The sequence below is a fragment of the Colius striatus genome, chromosome 28 (assembly GCF_028858725.1).
Source record: "Colius striatus isolate bColStr4 chromosome 28, bColStr4.1.hap1, whole genome shotgun sequence".
In the NCBI taxonomy this organism is placed as follows: Eukaryota; Metazoa; Chordata; class Aves; order Coliiformes; family Coliidae; genus Colius; species Colius striatus.
Genome location: NC_084786.1, coordinates 2,609,428 through 2,624,427, shown reverse-complemented (window position 1 = coordinate 2,624,427; position 15,000 = coordinate 2,609,428).

The window sequence follows — 15,000 nt, the reverse complement described above, 5'->3', positions numbered from 1 at the left end:
CTTGCTGGGGCGACTCACTCTGCAGCAGGCAGCGGTGCGGCACGAGAAGCCCACAAGGAACCAACAAGCCGCGACGGTGGGAGACGCCTCCCTGCCGCCCGCGCGCTTTCTTACCCCAGTTGCAAAGTTGGCTCGGCCGCCCCACCGCCCAAGCGCTGCTTGTGGCCGGCACCCACGGGATACACGGACCGAGGCCAGCACCGACACCTCGCGTGTTTGAGGACACCTGAGGGCTCGCGGGGCCACGCGGCCGTCACACAGCCCGAGTCGGTAAAGCCCGAGGAACCCCGTCGAAGCACGAGGGGGGCAGATTCGGATGGGGCGACGCAGAGAGGCACGCGCCCCGACCGCCGACGCTACCCGCCCGTCACCGCGGCCCCCTACGGCTCAGGGGACTGCAAGACAACACCTCCAGCATGAAACGGGAAGCGAATTGGAAAGGAGACCGCCCTGCCTGAACACCGGACCCCGACCGTGACTCCCTTGTGACGGGGAGCACAGCAGAAGCCGGCCCGCCGGGGGCCCTCTCCGACGCGACCCGAAGTGCCTCATCGATCAGGTGGGGAAGGGAAAGACAGGAAAAGCAACGGCCCCCGCGGCCACGGTTCCTGGGACAACAACAGCCACAACGCGCACCTGACCGCCAGCACCCCCGGGGAGAGTGAAGACGGCAGACGCGGGGCTCTGCGTGCGAGCGAGAACAAAGGCAATGTCTGCAAGAGGTGCTCCAGCAGCCTGAACACCGGCACCAGCCGGCCCGCCGCGGAGACTCTCCGACATGCCCAGAGAACGCCTCAGAGGGCGCTGCCTGTAGGTCTGGATCAGTAGGAAGGGGGGAGCGGGAGGCGCCGCCATCCACCCGCCCCCAAGACAACGGTTCCCTTTAAGCGAGGGTCGACAAGGCCAGAGGAGAAGCCGCGGCAAGGCTTGACTCCTGCCATCGAGGGTCTTTTTAAGCGTTCGAGAGCACCGGCAACCACCGGGCTTTTACCTGGCCCCACGGGGAACCACTTACCCCGGAGGAAGGAAACGGAAAAAAATAGACCGACACAAAAAACCCGTATCTCACGCGAGGTGCAAGCCTCTGGAGAGTCTCGACACCCTCCAGGTCCCCTGCGCGTTGAGCTGCCAGCCCACTGGGACCACTCAAAAAACGCTTTCGGGATTCCCCCTCTAAAAAAAGCACGGGGGGGCTCCAAGCTTAAGGCCGGAGGGAAAAAAAAAAAAGAAAAAGGACGAGGTGCCGCTCCCTCGACCGTGACGGTGCAGACCTCCTTTTTCACACCAAGCCCTCCAACATCAACCAGGGAGACCAGAGCAAGCCAGACACCACGGGCCGCCCACGCATGGCCAAACCCCCGGGAAGAAGGCAAGGTGGCACCGCTGACACCTCGCCCGTTGGTCATCGGGCTCTCGGCATGGGAGGCCAGAGAAAGCCGAAGCAGGCTCAAGACTCTACGGCCGCCTGCACGACTCAAGCTCACCGCCAATGACAGCGGGCAGCTGCACCGGCTCTGCCCCCCGACGTGCAGGGGGGGACAGGGCTCCAGCTTAAGGCCGGAAAGAAAAACGCGTTCTAGGGGGGGAGAGCCAGCAAAAGCCACGGGAGCAGGCTCGAGACTCTCAACCCCCGGAGTTCATCTGCATTGGACTGGCCAACCGCCGGGAGCGGCAGCCCCTGTGTGTGTTACTCTTGCCCGCTTCGCAGGCGTCCCCAGCTTAAGGCCGGGGGTGGGGGTGAAAAGAAGGATGAGGCGACGCCACCTCACCGCCAAACATTCCATTCCCTCTTGGATCAGACCCTCAAAGGAGCTGGCGGCAGCCACGGGAGGCTGGACACCATCGGGGGGGGCAAATTCTCGTCCTGATTCACCTTTTTGCCCAAAATCAGCGGGGTCATCCCAAGGGACCCAACGGAGGAGAAGGGAGAGAGAAAAGCCACTGGGGCAGGCTAGTCTCCCCCCCACAGCGTTCGAGTGCCTGGCGACCGCCACCAAGCATCAAGCTCTGCCCGGGGTGAACTCGGCTTCAAGCCAAACCCTCAACACCGGTGCCAGGCATGCAACGGACAGCGGTTGCGACCGTTCTCCAACTTTCCCCGGGTCTCTCGACTGTGCTGGGGTGGGGGTTTGGCATACCAGCGCGAGAGAGCAACCGTGCCGAGCAAGCAGGCAATTTGAGCCACCACCGGGACAAGAGCCACCTCAACGGCCGACCAGCGCCCCACTTAACACCGGCCGCGCCGCGGGCATTGCAGCCGCTCACGAGCTGAGCTGCAAGCGCGAGTCACCGCTCGCCCCTATAGTATGTAAAACTAAGTCCACGCCCGGTTTCGCTTTCAAGAGAGCGACTATGGACTTTACCGGGGTGGCGCTGTACTGCTGCCGCTTTCTACGATGACGCAACTGGAGGCAGCGCGAAACAGCGACCCCTTCGAAAACACCAAGGCAGCCGCAGGGAGCACAGGTCTACCCCGAAGGTCCGTAAGGCTCGTCATGCCGGTGCCGGGTAGACCGCGAAACGATGCAGAGCAGGGTGGACCTGGCGGAGCAAATAAATAGACCCGGCGGCATCTCGGAGCCGGGAAGGCACGGCGGCTCCGCCAGAGCGAGGAGGAAACCGGGTGGCGCTGCGGAGCAGGGTAGACCTGGCAAACAACGCGGGAGACCGGGTGGCGCTGCGGAGACGGGTAGACCTGACCAACAGCGACGGAGACCGCAAGACCGGGTGGCGCTGCGGAGACGGGTAGACCTGGCTACACCGCAGGAGCGGGAACGGGTGACCGGGTGGCGCTACGGAACCCGGTAGACCTGGCTAACACCGCCGGAGCCCAGGAGGCCGGGTGGCGCTGCAGAGCCGGGTAGGCCTGGCGACACCGCCGGAGCCGTAAAGGGAGAACGGGTGGTAGCGCTCCGGAGAAGGGGAGGCCTGGTGGTACCGCCGAACCGGAAAAGAGAAAATGGGTGGTGCTGCGCATACGGGAAGAGCTGGCCAACACCGCCAGAGCTCGGGAGACGGTGGCGCTGCGGAGCCGGGTAGGCCTGGCGGCACCGCCGGAGCCGGGGAGACCAGGTGGTTCTGCGGAGCGGGGTAGACCGGGCCAACACCGCCAGAGCCGGAGAGGCCGGGTGGAGCTGCAGAGCCGAGTGGGCCTGGCGGCACCGCCGGAGCGGGGAAGGAGGACCGGGTGGTTCTGCGGAGCCGGGTAGACCGGGCTAACACCACCGGAGCCCGGGAGGCCGGGTGGCGCTGCGGAGCCGGGAAGGCCTGGCGGCACCGCCGGAGCCGTGAAGGGAGACCAGGTGGTTCTGCGGAGCGGGGTAGACCGGGCCAACACCGCCAGAGCCGGAGAGGCCGGGTGGCGCTGCGGAGCCGGGTAGGCCTGGCGGCACCGCCGGAGCGGGGAATGGGGACCGGGAGGTTCTGCGGAGCCGGGTAGACCGGGCCAACACCGCCAGAGCCGGAGAGGCCGGGTGGCGCTGCGGAGCCGGGTAGTCCTGGCGGCACCGCCGGAGCGGGGAATGGGGACCGGGAGGTTCTGCGGAGCAGGGTAGACCGGGCAAACACCGCCGGAGCCGGAGGGGCAGGGTGGCGCTGCGGAGCCGGGAAGGCCTGGCGGCACCGCCGGAGCAGGGAAGGGGGACGGGGTGGTTCTGCGGAGCCGGGTAGACCGGGCTAACACCGCCGGAGCCCGGGAGGCCGGGTGGCGCTGCGGAGCCGGGTACGCCCGGCGGCACCGCCAGAGCGGGGAAGGGGGACCGGGTGGTTCATCGGAGCCGGGTAGACCGTGCAAACACCGCCAGAGCCGGAGAGGCCGGGTGGCGCCGCGGAGCCGGGTACGCCCGGCGGCACCGCCGGAGCCGTAAAGGGAGACCAGGTGGTTCTGCGGAGCGGGGTAGACCGGGCAAACACCGCGAGAGCCGGAGAGGCCGGGTGGCGCTGCGGAGCCGGGTAGGCATGGCGGCACCGCCAGAGCGGGGAATGGGGACCGGGAGGTTCTGCGGAGCCGGGTAGACCGGGCCAACACCGCCAGAGCCGGAGAGGCCGGGTGGCGCTGCGGAGCCGGGTAGTCCTGGCGGCACCGCCGGAGCGGGGAATGGGGACCGGGAGGTTCTGCGGAGCAGGGTAGACCGGGCAAACACCGCCGGAGCCGGAGGGGCAGGGTGGCGCTGCGGAGCCGGGAAGGCCTGGCGGCACCGCCGGAGCGGGGAAGGGGGACCGGGTGGTTCATCGGAGCCGGGTAGACCGTGCAAACACCGCCAGAGCCGGAGAGGCCGGGTGGCGCCGCGGAGCCGGGTAGGCCTGGCAAACACCGCCGGAGCGGGGAAAGGGGACCGGGTGGTTCTGCGGAGCCGGGTAGACCGGGCAAACACCGCCGGAGCCCGGGAGACCGGGTGGCGCTGCGGAGCACGGTAGGCCTGGCGAACACCGCCAGAGCCCGGGAGGCCGGGTGGCGTTGCGGAGCCAGGTAGACCTGGCTACAATGCCGGAGCCCGGGAGACCGGGTGGCGCTGCGGAGCCGGGTAGACCTGGCGACACTTTCGCAGCCGTGGACACCTGGTGGCACCCGCTGTAGCTGGTTGTGCGTAAAACCAACCTTTCCACGCACCTTTTCACCCCGTACCCCAACTTTTTCGAGAGTTAGGAGTCTCTGCTTCCGGATGGGGTGCCCCACTGCCAAGTCCGCGCCTCGAGGGTTTATTTTTCCTTTTCTTTTCTTCCTCCTCCTCCCCCTACTCCTTCTCCTCCCCCCCCCCCCAAACTTTTTACCGTTGTTTTTTTTGGAATTTTATTTTCCGGCTTGAATTTATTTCTTCATTTCCCGGGAATAAAATACGTTGACCAGCTGTAAATGTGTCTGCAGGTGCCAACTCAGACATACATGCTTCCCCCCCCAAACAGACATACACACAGATAAGCGCGCGAGCACCACCCCCCCCGCCCACCCCCCCCCCCCTTCCTCTCTCTCCCGCCCTGAGGAGGTCAGGTGCTTCTCCTCTCCAAGCAGTCTGTCTGGCGCCCCCGAGGAGGGGGGGCGGGGGAAGGCGCAGAGAGGTAGCTGGATCCTCCTTCAGGGAGGAGTGGGCGGCATTTCCCGCCTAGCCAAGGGTCACGGGCTCATTTGTGGCGCCAGCAGCGGCAGGGGAAAGGAGGGGGGTGGTCTGGCACAAGGGAAGGCAACAGGGCGGTCGGCGAGCCGGAGTCTGGTGGAAAGGTAGGCTGAAGAAGAGATGGTTTCCCTTTTGACAAAGATTTCTGTTTAGGTCAGTTGAGAGAGTTTTGGGGGTTTTGGGCTTTTATCCCTTCCCCCCCACACACACCCCCACCCCCACCCCCACCCCCGGCTCAGCGTTCGTTTGTTTTTCAACTCGTGGCAGCAGGTGGAGTACAAGGGGGGGCGGGCGGCAGGCAGGACTGCAGCAGGGCGAGTGACTGACTGAGAAAGAAACGCGGGAGTCGGGGCAGGAGCACGGGCTTGTGCCCCGGGAGCCCGGGGTCGAGACTGCACGGCGCCGGGACTCCCTTCTGCCGCGCGGCTGGGAAACAGGAAGAGACGCCGCTGGGTCCTAAAGTCTCCCCGCGGCGGTGGCAAAGCCGGCAACGGTGGGCAGGGACAGGAGTGAGGAGACAGAGACGCCGCTGGGTCCTAAAGTCTCCCCGCGGCGGTGGCAAAGCCGGCAACGGTGGGCAGGGACAGGAGTGAGGAGACAGAGACGGCGCTGGGTCCTAAAGTCTCCCCGCTTCAACTTCCCGTAGGGGCGGCTGGGCAAGGAAGCAAGCCACACGGTCCAGGAATCGGGGGGGGGGGGTGGGGGGGTGTGTGTGTTCCTGTGTCACAGTGAACCGTGTGCGAGGCCGACGAGGAGGGGTGGGGCAGAGAAGGGAGGCTGGCGGGCGGGGGGGGGGGTTGAGGCACGGGGTGGGGGGGCGGTGGGGTTTGGGGAGGGGGTGGGCGCGGCGGAGACAGGGAAGGGCAGCCAGGCTCCAATAGGCAGCATGTGTCACAATGAACCTTTTATCGGGGTGACGGTGGAGAGGGATTAATGGCGGCCGGGTTTGCAGCAAGCCACAGGGTGCAGGGCTGGGGCGGGGAGGGGAATAGCCTATATCACAGTGAATAGTATGTGGGGTTGTCGGGGGGATGGGGGGAGGTGCGGTGGAGACAAAGAACGGCGGCTGGGCTCATAGGGGAAACCTGTGTCACAATGGACCTGTTGCCAGGGTGACAGTGGAGATGGGGTAATGGCGGCCGGGCTCGCTGCGGGCCACGGGGTGCGGGCTTTGGGCGGGGGCAACCTGCATCGCAATGTACCTGTTGAGGGCATGAGGGTGGAGACAGGGTAACGGCAGCTAGGATCGCAGCAGGTCACGGGGTGCAGCGTGAGTGGAGGGACGGCCTGCATCACAATGAACGCGTTGTCGGCATGACGGCGGAGACGGGATAACATAAGCCGGGCCCTCAGCGGCCCTCGGGTTGCAGGGTTTCGGCGGGGAACGGCCTGCGTCACAATGAATCCGTTTTCAGGGTGACGACGGAGAGGGGCAACGGATCCCGGGCCCGCAGCAGGCCTGGGTTTGCAGGGTTTGGGCGGCGGCAGCCTGGGTCACAAGGAAGCCGTTGTCGGGGTGGCGGCAGAGAGGGGCAATGGACCCCGGGCCTGCAGCAGGCCTGGGTTTGCAAGGTTTGGTCGGGGGCGACCTGCATCACAAGGAAGCCGTTTTCAGGGTGACGGCGGAGATGGACAACGGACCCACGGCCTGCAGCAGCCGTGCGTTTGCTAAACTTGGGCGGGGGCGGCCTACGTCACAATGAACCCGTTGTCGGGGTGACGGCGGAGAGGGGAAAAAAACCCCGGGCCCGCAGCAGTCCTGCATTTGCAAGGTTTGGGCGGGGACGGCCTGCGTCACAATGAACCCGTTGTCGGGGTGACGGAGGAGAGGGGCAACAAACCCCAGGCCCGCAGCAGTCCTGGGCTTGCAAGGTTTGGGCGGGGGCGGCCTGCATCACAATGAACCCGTTGTCGGGGTGACGGAGGAGAGGGGCAACGGACCGTGGGCCTGCAGCGGAGGGCGGCAGTGGGTGAGGAGTCCGAAAGCCAGGAAGGGACAAGAAAAGGTTTGCAACTGTGTTGATAATGCCGCCTTGTTGTCTTGCAGCCCGCGTCATCGGCCGCGTCGATGCGCCCCATGCCTGCGTGTGTCCGTGTGATGCGCTCGTGTCGGCTCCCAGTCGACCCCATTCCCTGGAAAAGAGCAGCGAAGTAGCTCCTCGTCCTGAGGGCCGTTCTGCTAAGTCGGGAGGGTCCTGCACCCAATCAGGTACTGCGATCAGGTACTGCCCAAGGAAGCCGATGTCGGGGTGACGGAGGAGGGGGGCAACAAACCCCGGGCCCGCAGCAGGCCTGGGTTTGCAAGGTTTTGTCGGGGGGGACCTGCGTGACAATGAACCCGTTGTCGGGGTGACGGTGGAGAGGGGCAACGGACCCCGGGCCCATAGCAGGCCTGGGTTTTCAAGGTTTGGGCAGGGGACGGCCTGCGTCACAGGGAAGTCGTTGTCGGGGTGACGGCGGAGAGGGGAACAAAACCCCGGGCCCGCACCGGGCCTGGGTTTTCAAGGTTTGGTCAGGGGCGGCCTGCGTCACAATGAACCCGTTGTCGGGGTGACAGCGGAGAGGGGCAACGGTCCCCAGGCCCGCAGCAGGCCTGGGTTTTCAAGGTTTGGTCAGGGGCGGCCTGCGTCACAATGAACCCGTTGTCGGGGTGACGGCGGAGAGGGGCAACGGACCCAGGGCCCGCAGCAGGCGTCCGTTTGCAAGGTCTGGGCGGGGGCGACCTGTGTCACAATGAACCCGTTGTCGGGGTGACAGCGGAGAGGGGCAACGGTCCCCAGGCTCGCAGCGGGCCTGGGTTTGCAAGGTTTCGGCGGGGGACGGCCTGCGTCACAATGAACCCGTTGTCGGGGTGACGGCGGAGAGGGGCAACAAACCCCAGGACCGCAGCGGGCCTGGGTTTGAAAGGTTTGGGTGGGGGCGGCCTGCGTCACAATGAACCCGTTGTTGGGGTGACGGAGGAGAGGGGCAACGGACCGTGGGCCTGCAGCGGAGGGCGGCAGTGGGTGAGGAGTCCGAAAGCCAGGAAGGGACAAGAAAAGGTTTGCAACTGTGTTGATAACGCCACCTTGTTGTCTTGCAGCCCGTGTCATCAGCCGCGTCGATGCGCCCCATGCATGCGTGTGTCCGTGTGATGCGCTCGTGTCAGCTCCCAGTCGACCCCATTCCCTGGAAAGGAGCAGCGAAGTAGCTCCTCGTCCTCAGGGCCGTTCGGCTAAGTCGGGAGGGTCCTGCACCCAATCAGGTACTGCGATCAGGTACTGCCCAAGGAAGCCGATGTCGGGGTGACGGAGGAGGGGGGCAACAAACCCCAGGCCCGCAGCAGGCCTGGGTTTGCAAGGTTTTGTCGGGGGGGGGCCTGCGTCACAATGAACCCGTTGTCGGGGTGACGGTGGAGACGGGCAAAAGACCCCGGGCCCATAGCAGGCCTGGGTTTGCAAGGTTTGGGCGGGGGACGGCCTGCGTCACAATGAACCCGTTGTCGGGGTGACGGCGGAGAGGGGCAAGAGACCCCGGGCCCATAGCAGGCCTGAGTTTTCAAGGTTTTGGCGGGGGACGGCCTGCGTCACAGGGAAGTCGTTGTCGGGGTGACGGCGGAGAGGGGAACAAAACCCCGGGCCCGCAGCAGGCCTGGGTTTGCAAGGTTTGGTCAGGGGGCGGCCTGCGTCACAGGGAAGTCGTTGTCGGGGTGACGACGGAGAGGGGCAACGGACCCAGGGCCCGCAGCAGGCCTGGGTTTCCAAGGTTTCGGCGGGGGACGGCCTGCGTCACAATGAACCCGTTGTCGGGGTGAGGGCGGAGAGGGGCAACGGACCCAGGGCCCGCAGCAGGCCTGGGTTTTCAAGGTTTGGTCAGGGGCGGCCTGCGTCACAATGAACCCGTTGTCGGGGTGAGGGCGGAGAGGGGCAACGGACCCAGGGCCCGCAGCAGGCCTGGGTTTGCAAGGTTTTGTCGGGGGCGGCCTGCGTCACAATGAACCTGTTGTCGGGGTGACGGCGGAGAGGGGCAACGGACCCAGGGCCCGCAGCAGGCCTGGGTTTGCAAGGTTTGGGCGGGGGACGGCCTGCGTCACAAGGAAGCCGTTGTCGGGGTGGCGGCGGAGAGGGGAACAAAACCCCGGGCCCGCACCGGGCCTGGGTTTTCAAGGTTTGGTCAGGGGCGGCCTGCGTCACAATGAACCCGTTGTCGGGGTGACAGCGGAGAGGGGCAACGGTCCCCAGGCCCGCAGCAGGCCTGGGTTTTCAAGGTTTGGTCAGGGGCGGCCTGCGTCACAATGAACCCGTTGTCGGGGTGACGGCGGAGAGGGGCAACGGACCCAGGGCCCGCAGCAGTCCTGCATTTGCAAGGTTTGGGCGGGGACGGCCTGCGTCACAATGAACCCGTTGTCGGGGTGACGGAGGAGAGGGGCAACAAACCCCAGGCCCGCAGCAGTCCTGGGCTTGCAAGGTTTGGGCGGGGGCGGCCTGCATCACAATGAACCCGTTGTCGGGGTGACGGAGGAGAGGGGCAACGGACCGTGGGCCTGCAGCGGAGGGCGGCAGTGGGTGAGGAGTCCGAAAGCCAGGAAGGGACAAGAAAAGGTTTGCAACTGTGTTGATAATGCCGCCTTGTTGTCTTGCAGCCCGCGTCATCGGCCGCGTCGATGCGCCCCATGCCTGCGTGTGTCCGTGTGATGCGCTCGTGTCGGCTCCCAGTCGACCCCATTCCCTGGAAAAGAGCAGCGAAGTAGCTCCTCGTCCTGAGGGCCGTTCTGCTAAGTCGGGAGGGTCCTGCACCCAATCAGGTACTGCGATCAGGTACTGCCCAAGGAAGCCGATGTCGGGGTGACGGAGGAGGGGGGCAACAAACCCCGGGCCCGCAGCAGGCCTGGGTTTGCAAGGTTTTGTCGGGGGGGACCTGCGTGACAATGAACCCGTTGTCGGGGTGACGGTGGAGAGGGGCAACGGACCCCGGGCCCATAGCAGGCCTGGGTTTTCAAGGTTTGGGCAGGGGACGGCCTGCGTCACAGGGAAGTCGTTGTCGGGGTGACGGCGGAGAGGGGAACAAAACCCCGGGCCCGCACCGGGCCTGGGTTTTCAAGGTTTGGTCAGGGGCGGCCTGCGTCACAATGAACCCGTTGTCGGGGTGACAGCGGAGAGGGGCAACGGTCCCCAGGCCCGCAGCAGGCCTGGGTTTTCAAGGTTTGGTCAGGGGCGGCCTGCGTCACAATGAACCCGTTGTCGGGGTGACGGCGGAGAGGGGCAACGGACCCAGGGCCCGCAGCAGGCGTCCGTTTGCAAGGTCTGGGCGGGGGCGACCTGTGTCACAATGAACCCGTTGTCGGGGTGACAGCGGAGAGGGGCAACGGTCCCCAGGCTCGCAGCGGGCCTGGGTTTGCAAGGTTTCGGCGGGGGACGGCCTGCGTCACAATGAACCCGTTGTCGGGGTGACGGCGGAGAGGGGCAACAAACCCCAGGACCGCAGCGGGCCTGGGTTTGAAAGGTTTGGGTGGGGGCGGCCTGCGTCACAATGAACCCGTTGTTGGGGTGACGGAGGAGAGGGGCAACGGACCGTGGGCCTGCAGCGGAGGGCGGCAGTGGGTGAGGAGTCCGAAAGCCAGGAAGGGACAAGAAAAGGTTTGCAACTGTGTTGATAACGCCACCTTGTTGTCTTGCAGCCCGTGTCATCAGCCGCGTCGATGCGCCCCATGCATGCGTGTGTCCGTGTGATGCGCTCGTGTCAGCTCCCAGTCGACCCCATTCCCTGGAAAGGAGCAGCGAAGTAGCTCCTCGTCCTCAGGGCCGTTCGGCTAAGTCGGGAGGGTCCTGCACCCAATCAGGTACTGCGATCAGGTACTGCCCAAGGAAGCCGATGTCGGGGTGACGGAGGAGGGGGGCAACAAACCCCAGGCCCGCAGCAGGCCTGGGTTTGCAAGGTTTTGTCGGGGGGGGGCCTGCGTCACAATGAACCCGTTGTCGGGGTGACGGTGGAGACGGGCAAAAGACCCCGGGCCCATAGCAGGCCTGGGTTTGCAAGGTTTGGGCGGGGGACGGCCTGCGTCACAATGAACCCGTTGTCGGGGTGACGGCGGAGAGGGGCAAGAGACCCCGGGCCCATAGCAGGCCTGAGTTTTCAAGGTTTTGGCGGGGGACGGCCTGCGTCACAGGGAAGTCGTTGTCGGGGTGACGGCGGAGAGGGGAACAAAACCCCGGGCCCGCAGCAGGCCTGGGTTTGCAAGGTTTGGTCAGGGGGCGGCCTGCGTCACAGGGAAGTCGTTGTCGGGGTGACGACGGAGAGGGGCAACGGACCCAGGGCCCGCAGCAGGCCTGGGTTTCCAAGGTTTCGGCGGGGGACGGCCTGCGTCACAATGAACCCGTTGTCGGGGTGAGGGCGGAGAGGGGCAACGGACCCAGGGCCCGCAGCAGGCCTGGGTTTGCAAGGTTTTGTCGGGGGCGGCCTGCGTCACAATGAACCTGTTGTCGGGGTGAGGGCGGAGAGGGGCAACGGACCCAGGGCCCGCAGCAGGCCTGGGTTTGCAAGGTTTGGGCGGGGGACGGCCTGCGTCACAAGGAAGCCGTTGTCGGGGTGACGGCGGAGAGGGGAACAAAACCCCGGGCCCGCACCGGGCCTGGGTTTTCAAGGTTTGGTCAGGGGCGGCCTGCGTCACAATGAACCCGTTGTCGGGGTGACAGCGGAGAGGGGCAACGGTCCCCAGGCCCGCAGCAGGCCTGGGTTTTCAAGGTTTGGTCAGGGGCGGCCTGCGTCACAATGAACCCGTTGTCGGGGTGACGGCGGAGAGGGGCAACGGACCCAGGGCCCGCAGCAGGCGTCCGTTTGCAAGGTCTGGGCGGGGGCGACCTGTGTCACAATGAACCCGTTGTCGGGGTGACGGCGGAGAGGGGCAACAAACTCCAGGCCCGCAGAAGGCCTGGGCTTGCAAGTTTTGGGCGGGGGCGGCCTGCGTCACAATGAACCCATTGTCGGGGTGACGGAGGAGAGGGACAACGGACCGTGGGCCTGCAGCGGAGGGCGGCAGTGGGTGAGGAGTCCGAAAGCCAGGAAGGGACAAGAAAAGGTTTGCAACTGTGTTGATAATGCCGCCTTGTTGTCTTGCAGCCCGCGTCATCGGCCGCGTCGATGCGCCCCATGCCTGCGTGTGTCCGTGTGATGCGCTCGTGTCGGCTCCCAGTCGACCCCATTCCCTGGAAAGGAGCAGCGAAGTAGCTCCTCGTCCTCAGGGCCGTTCTGCTAAGTCGGGAGGGTCCTGCACCCAATCAGGTACTGCGATCAGGTACTGCCCAAGGAAGCCGATGTCGGGGTGACGGAGGAGGGGGGCAACAAACCCCGGGCCCGCAGCAGGCCTGGGTTTGCAAGGTTTTGTCGGGGGGGACCTGCGTGACAATGAACCCGTTGTCGGGGTGACGGTGGAGAGGGGCAACGGACCCCGGGCCCATAGCAGGCCTGGGTTTTCAAGGTTTGGGCAGGGGACGGCCTGCGTCACAGGGAAGTCGTTGTCGGGGTGACGGCGGAGAGGGGAACAAAACCCCGGGCCCGCACCGGGCCTGGGTTTTCAAGGTTTGGTCAGGGGCGGCCTGCGTCACAATGAACCCGTTGTCGGGGTGACGGCGGAGAGGGGCAACGGACCCAGGGCCCGCAGCAGGCGTCCGTTTGCAAGGTCTGGGCGGGGGCGACCTGTGTCACAATGAACCCGTTGTCGGGGTGACGGCGGAGAGGGGCAACGGTCCCCAGGCTCGCAGCGGGCCTGGGTTTGCAAGGTTTCGGCGGGGGACGGCCTGCGTCACAATGAACCCGTTGTCGGGGTGACGGCGGAGAGGGGCAACAAACCCCAGGACCGCAGCGGGCCTGGGTTTGAAAGGTTTGGGTGGGGGCGGCCTGCGTCACAATGAACCCGTTGTTGGGGTGACGGAGGAGAGGGGCAACGGACCGTGGGCCTGCAGCGGAGGGCGGCAGTGGGTGAGGAGTCCGAAAGCCAGGAAGGGACAAGAAAAGGTTTGCAACTGTGTTGATAACGCCACCTTGTTGTCTTGCAGCCCGTGTCATCAGCCGCGTCGATGCGCCCCATGCATGCGTGTGTCCGTGTGATGCGCTCGTGTCGGCTCCCAGTCGACCCCATTCCCTGGAAAGGAGCAGCGAAGTAGCTCCTCGTCCTCAGGGCCGTTCGGCTAAGTCGGGAGGGTCCTGCACCCAATCAGGTACTGCGATCAGGTACTGCCCAAGGAAGCCGATGTCGGGGTGACGGAGGAGGGGGGCAACAAACCCCAGGCCCGCAGCAGGCCTGGGTTTGCAAGGTTTTGTCGGGGGGGGGCCTGCGTCACAATGAACCCGTTGTCGGGGTGACGGTGGAGACGGGCAAAAGACCCCGGGCCCATAGCAGGCCTGGGTTTGCAAGGTTTGGGCGGGGGACGGCCTGCGTCACAATGAACCCGTTGTCGGGGTGACGGCGGAGAGGGGCAACGGACCCAGGGCCCGCAGCAGGCCTGAGTTTTCAAGGTTTTGGCGGGGGACGGCCTGCGTCACAGGGAAGTCGTTGTCGGGGTGACGGTGGAGAGGGGAACAAAACCCCGGGCCCATAGCAGGCCTGGGTTTTCTAGGTTTGGTCAGGGGCGGCCTGCGTCGCAATGAACCCGTTGTCGGGGTGACGGCGGAGAGGGGCAAGAGACCCCGGGCCCATAGCAGGCCTGAGTTTTCAAGGTTTTGGCGGGGGACGGCCTGCGTCACAGGGAAGTCGTTGTCGGGGTGACGGTGGAGAGGGGAACAAAACCCCGGGCCCGCAGCAGGCCTGGGTTTGCAAGGTTTGGTCAGGGGGCGGCCTGCGTCACAGGGAAGTCGTTGTCGGGGTGACGACAGAGAGGGGCAACGGACCCAGGGCCCGCAGCAGGCCTGGGTTTCCAAGGTTTCGGCGGGGGACGGCCTGCGTCACAATGAACCCGTTGTCGGGGTGACGGCGGAGAGGGGCAACGGACCCAGGGCCCGCAGCAGGCCTGGGTTTGCAAGGTTTGGGCGGGGGACGGCCTGCGTCACAATGAACCCGTTGTCGGGGTGAGGGCGGAGAGGGGCAACGGACCCAGGGTCCGCAGCAGGCCTGGGTTTGCAAGGTTTGGGCGGGGGACGGCCTGCGTCACAATGAACCCGTTGTCGGGGTGACGGCGGAGAGGGGCAACGGACCCAGGGCCCGCAGCAGGCGTCTGTTTGCAAGGTTTGGGCGGGCAAAGGAACAATAAGAAAAGAGGAACGGGGTGCAAGCGGCATGCGCGTGTTTTTGTTTGCTCGGAAGATTCTGCGGCCAGGCGGCATCCTCGACGAGGTAAGCTAAATGGGTATCTGTGAATTCGTTACTTAGTTAATTCATTGTCACTAGACAATTAGCTGATGAAGTTCATTTGTTTATGAGTAAAAAAAAAAAAAAAAAAAAAAAAACCAAAACAAAAAACCCCACTAGCTAACTACCTTTGAATTAAGAATCGAATTGGGATGAATCCTCTTCATTCAGTTTTAATTCATGTATTACAGTTTGTTGCTACGCTAAGAGCAATCAACGCTCAATGGACACACACATCGGCGGAAGTCATTTCCAGGGCCAGGAGTTTTAATTTGCGCGTGTGTGATGATTAAAAACATAGCGGCGGGGCTGTCGCCAGGTCCACCCTCCCTGGCAAATCGGCGGGGGGGCGCGGGGGGGGCGCGGGGGGAGGGAGAAAGGGGGGTGAGGTTGCGGCCAGGTCTACCCCGCCGGAAATCATAGCGGCAAGGTCGTCGCCAGGTCTACCCCTCCGAAAGAACGTGGCGTCCGGGCTGCCAGGTCTACCCCCTCGTCGGCGGGGGGAAAAAAAAAATAAAAAAAATAAAAAAAACTAAAAAAAAAACACCCCAAAAGCGGCGGGGCTACCGC